Raw genomic sequence first — 6,000 nt, 5'->3', positions numbered from 1 at the left:
CAATTAGAGTGAATGTTTTTCTCTTTTTCTCTTTCTGGCTACTATCAGTTTGTGGCATTTCAACAGCCTCCTGTTTTGGAAGAATCACTGATTCTGTGGTAGATATTGATCACTGATATGCTGGAGGCCATGGATATCAGACGATCCCCAGAGGAGACAAGGAGGAGCTATCTTTTCTTCTTGCCATACTTGGGAGAGCCAGGCTGCCTGCTGTGCGCAGGTACCTCCTTGTAGCCCAAAGGCTTCATTGGGAGCCACTGGGCGTCTCTGGGCAGTGTGTTACAAACATCCACTCTTCCCCTCTGTCCTGCTGATTCTTGCCAGTGACTGATTCAGGAACCCACGTTCCAGATTCATATCAGTCAGCCCATGGCAGCCCCCAGGTGAATGTTGAGGGGTAGGTACTCAACCAAAAATGTGCACCATCAGAGTGGAGAGAAGAACTCATACTCCTGGTTAGCAGCCATCTTGCATCCATAAGGTTATCCATCCTAAGAATAAAGTTGACATTTAAAAAGTGAAGGTAGGATCAAAAGGACCTCAGAAAAACGGAACCGAAGCCCTGATTGTATTTTCACCTGAACTCTGCCCCACAGGGAGGGGTTTTCTTTTGAATTAGATTTTCCATTATTTTCAAAGTCATCCACAGGCATATGTTTTCTCCTTCTGAAGAAAGTCATGGAAGCAGGGAGGACAGTCTGGCAGTGGCAATAGAGGTGACAAACGCCCAGTGAGGTGGTCCCAGCTGCACATCTCCATGTCACCTAGTCTCTTGGGTCCTGGACATTTCTTCTCTAGTTATACACCCTTTCCACCAATTCTACTAGGTATATTCATCTTTCTAGCAAATTCCTTCCTGCTTAAGTTATCCAAAATTGATTTCTGTTGCTTACAACCAAGATTCTTGGCCTATATAAGAACAATCTGAAAGAGACTTTGAAATAATACATGGCCTCTGTAACCTCACTTGATGGGGGAAACAGACACACAGGGATCTCACTGTGCATCCTATGAAAAGTGCTATAATAGATGCACCTGCAAAAGACTCTTGGGAACCCTGTGGAGGGAGACTTTTCCCTCTTAGAGTGAGCATGGGCAGTCAGGACAGGCTTCACAAGGAAGTAACATGAGCTGAGTCCTTAAAAGGTCATAAAATGTCATTAGACAAAGAGATAAGGAAAGGGAAAAGCATAAACAAATGTATGCTAGGAGGGAGCTGAGGCTGAGGATAAAGTAATTTAGGGTGTGAGCACGATTAGATACAAAGTTACAGAGAAAATATGCAGACTGTCTGAGAAAGGATTTGGGAAATGAAGCTGGATAAGTAGGTGGAACTAAGTTCTACAAAACCTTAAGTTCACATTCCAAAGGTTTTGAAAATTACTCTTGCTTGAAATTTGTCAGAGTAGGGATAAGCCATACTGGAACTTCAGCTGCACGAGCTGATGGGAGAAGAGGAGGTCATTGGAATAAGAAATGGATTGGGGCTAGAGAGCAATAATCCACACCTTCGACTAGTCATTGAAAACAGGACAAAAGTAGTAAATTCTTCTAGGTTTAAAGAAGCTTTATTCAGACAAAGAAAAAACAAAACAAAACAAAAACATATGAGAAAAACAGAAAACAAATATAAAGATGATCAATTTAAATCTAACTATATCCATGATCACACCTGTAAATGTTTATACACCCTAATTAAAAGACAGAGATGGTAAAATATCAATATTGGCTCATTAATTGTGCTATGGCCTGAATTATGTCCCCCTCAAAATCATATGTTGAAGCCCTAACACTCAATATGACTGTATCTGGAGATAAGGTTTTTAGGTTAAGGTAGGGTCTTAAGGTTAAATAAAGTCATAGGGTGGTTTCTCATCTGTTAAGACTGTGGCCTTATAAGAAGAGAAAGAAAAACCTCTCTCTGTCTCTCTTTCTCTACACACACACGCGTGCGCGCACACACACACAAACACACACACACAGGAAAGGCGACATGAGGACACAGTGAAAAAGGTTGCCAGCCACCTGCAAACCAGGAAAAGAGCCCTCACCAAAAAGTAAATAATCCAGAAAGAATTGTGAGAAATAAATTTTTGTTGTTTAAGCCACTCAGTCTCTGGTATTTTTTATGGCAGCCCAAGGAGACTAAGACAAAATGTAACGAATGGACTACACTAATGCTAATAATGCAAGATGTTAATGAGAGGGAAAACTAGGGTGGGGGTTGTGAGGGAGAATCCTTTGTACTTTCCACTTACTTTTTCTGTAAACTTAAAACTGCTCAAAAAAAAATAAAGTCTATTAATTTTTAAGGCAGAAATTGTCTAACTGGTTATAAAAGCAAGATTCACTGTAGAGGTACCCACAAGAAACACATGTTGAATACAAAGACACAAAAAGGTTAAAAGTAAAAGGATAAAAAAAGATATACCAAGTGAACACTAAATAAAACAAAGCTGGGGAGGCTACATTAATAGCAGACAAAAAGGATTTCAGAGCAAAGAATACCACCAGGGATAAAGAAAATAAATTCATCATGATAAAGGGTTAATCTATCAGGAAGATATAACAATCTTAAATGTTTATGCACTTAATAACAGAACTTCAAATAAATATGAAGCAAAAACTGACAGAACTGCAAGAAACAGTAGATAAATTAGCAATTACAGTCAGAGATTTCAAATACCCTGTCTCAATAATTAATACAGCAAGTAAAGAGAAAGTCAATAAGAATATAGAAGATTTGAACAATGCTATCAACCAACATGATCTAATTTATTTTTATAGAACACACCACCCAAAAACAGTAGAATACATAATTTTTTCAAATGTAAATAAGATATTTACCAATATACAGCATGTTCTGGGCTTCTGGGCCATAAAACAAGTCTTGGTAAATTTTAAAGGATTCATGTCATAAAAAGTATATTCTCTGATTAGAGTGGAATTAAATTAAAAATCAATAACTGAAAGATCTTTGGGGAACTGTCATATGATTGGAAACTAAATAATACACATAAACAACTAGTGGGGCAAAAAAAAATCAAAATGGGAATTAGAAAGTATTTTCAACTTAGTACAAATGAAAACATAACATATCAAATTGCATGGGATGCCTTTGTGGTAGGCTGAAAAGGAGCCCCCAGATATGTCCACATTCTAATCCCCAGAATCTGTGAATGTTGCTCTACATGGCAGAAGGGATTTTACAGATGTGATTAAGTTAAGAATCATGAGGTGGGGAGAGTATCCTGAATTATTGGGGTGGGCCAATAGTCCTTATAGGAGGAACCCAGGAGAAGTCAGAGTTAGAGAAGAAGGCAATGTCATTGTTATGGGTGGGACTTTGTTCTTAGAGCTCCCAAGATGGTGGCAGGCCACTCCCAAGATGGCAGCAAGCCTTTTGTTCTCTGACCTGAGGTTCTTGGCCTCACGGATTCCAAGGAATGGAACCTTGTGCCATGCAGTGAGTGTTATAGCTCCATTAGAAGTCGTGGGTCATGGAAGAGAACTGTGGAACCCAGCAACTAGTGTTCAGCTCAATTGGGATGAACCCTGGGCCCTTAGCCATGCAGGAACAATGGTGAGCCTCTAGCCTGATCGGGAGTGGCAATGGGTGCCTCGCTGGATCAGAAGCACAGCAGACACCCTGCTGGATCTGGAGGGGTTGATGTCAGCAGTGGGTCTGTGATGGCGGCAAACAGCAGTGGTGGACGGTGAGCGAAAGCTCAGCTCAAGCCGTAACAAACACGGACCAGAACAGTGTACAGTTGCAAGATTTAATAGAGTGAAAACAGAGCTCCCATACAATGGGAAGGAACCCAAAGGGGGTTGCCACTCCCAGCTCAAATGCCTGGGGTTTATGTTCCAATTATTGTCCCTCTCCCTGTGCTCGCAGGCAACAGATGATTTGATTATTTCTTTACCTCCTGTTTTTAGCCTAATTAGTATTTTAGTGAGTTCTCTTTACTACCTGATTGGTCAGGTGTGAGGTGAGTTACAGGCCGCGTGTTTAAAGGTCGGTGTATTCACCTTCCCCAGCTAGGCTTAGGAATTCTTAGTTGGCTTAGGAAATCCAGCTAGTCCTGTCTCTCATCATGACAGAAGCACAGATTGGAGTGATGCACTTTGCAACACATATGCTTTAGCCCAGCAAATCTGATTTTGGACTACTAACTTCCGAAACTAAGAGTTGTGTTGTTTTAAGCCATTAAATTTGTGGTAATTTGTTACAGAGAACATAAGAAACTAGTACAGCCCTTAAAAGTGTACGTAGGAGGAAATTTATGACACTAAATGCCTCAGCTTTAGCCTATGAAACTAGGAAGCAAAAATACTCAAAGTAAATCCAAAGTAAGCAGAAAAAAGAAAATAGTAAAGGTCAGAGCAGAAATCAATGAAGTAGAAAACAGAAAACAATAGAGAAAAATCAATGAAATTAAAAATTTGTTCTCTGAGAAGATCCATAAAATTGATAAACCAAATTGATTAGGAAAAAAATATGTAACAAAAGACCAATATCAGGAATGAGAGAAATGACATCACTACAGTTTCTACAGATACTAAAAGAACAATAAGGAACTATTACAAATGACTTTGTGCCAATAAATTGAACAACTTAGATGATAAAATGAACAAACCCCCCAAACTACCAATGCTTACTCAGGAAGAAATAGATAATTTACATAGCACTGTATCTATTAAAAAAATTAAATTTGTAGTGAAATACCCCCCCCCTCCAAGAAACCTCCAGGGCCATATGTCTTTACAAAATTCTATCAAACATTTGAGGAAGAAATAATACCAATTCTATACAAACTCTGCTAGAAAATGGAAGAGAATGGAATACTCTCTAACTCATTCTATTAGACCAGCATGACCTTGATACCAAAAACAGGCAGTTATTATAAGAAAACTGTCACACGTGTCTGTGTGAAGAGAGTCCACCAACAGGCTCTGTGTGAGCAACAAGGCTATTTATTTCACCTGGGTGCAGGCAGGCTGAGTCTGAAAAAGGAGTCAGCAAAGGGCGGTGGGATTATCATTAGTTCTTATAGGTTTGGGATTGGCATACAAAGTACATTCTCAAGGGCAGGGAGAATATTACAAAGTACCTTCTTAAGGGTGGGGGAGAATATTACAAAGTACCTGCTTAAGGGCAGGGTAGAATATTACAAAGTACCTTCTTAAGGGCAGGAGAGACTATATTGTATCAGTTAGGGTGGGGCAGGAACAAATCACAATGGTGGAATGTCATCAGTTAAGGCTATTTTCACTTCTTTTTTGGATCTTCAGTTGCTTCAGGCCATCTGGATATATACGTGCTGGTCACTGGGGATATGATGGCTTAGCTTGCGCTCAGAGGCCTGACATTCCTGTCGTCTTATATTAATAAGAAAAACAAAACAAAATAGTGGTGAAGTGTTGGGGAAGCAAAAATTTTTGGGGGTGGTATGGAGAGATAATGGGCAATGTTTCTCAGGGCTGCTTTGAGTGGGATTAGGGGCAGTATGGGAACCTAGAGTGGGAGAGATTAAACTGAAGAAAGATTTTGGGGTAAGGGGTGATATTGTGGGGTTGTTAGAAGGAGCATTTGTCATATAGAAACTAAATGGAAGACACAAGGTCTGAATAAGAGAAGGAGAAAAACAGGTATTAAAGGACTAAGAATTGGGAGGACCCAGGACATCCAATTACAGAGTGCCCAAGGGGGTTCAGCATAATTATTTGCTTGGTTGGCGAGTTTTTGGGCTCTATCCTTGAGTTTTTTTATGTTGTCATATACCGGGCCAGGTTGATTTAGGTAAAAAAAAAAAAAAAAAAAAAAATCTCTTCATTTAAAAATATACAGAGTCCTCCTTTTTCAGCAGTGAGTAAATTGAGGCCTCGGTGATTTGGGAGGAAAGAGAAATGCAAAGCCAGCAATTGTTTGTTAAAGAAGGATTAGAATGGCTAAGAGAGAGTGAGTGAGATTGATAGTGTGGTGGAGATAGCTGGGGA

At 39.8% G+C, this 6,000-nt stretch overlaps 1 pseudogene; it reads left to right on the top strand.

The window, feature by feature from the left end:
* The first annotated feature begins 3,612 nt into the window (after positions 1-3,612).
* Positions 3,613-6,000, top strand: part of LOC109023800 (RNA ligase 1-like) — a 111,113-nt pseudogene continuing 108,725 nt past the window's right edge.

This window comes from Gorilla gorilla, chromosome 19 (genome assembly GCF_029281585.2).
Source record: "Gorilla gorilla gorilla isolate KB3781 chromosome 19, NHGRI_mGorGor1-v2.1_pri, whole genome shotgun sequence".
Lineage (NCBI taxonomy): Eukaryota > Metazoa > Chordata > Mammalia > Primates > Hominidae > Gorilla > Gorilla gorilla.
Note: the sequence above shows the minus strand (reverse complement) of the source record. Positions and strands in the feature narration are given on the sequence as shown.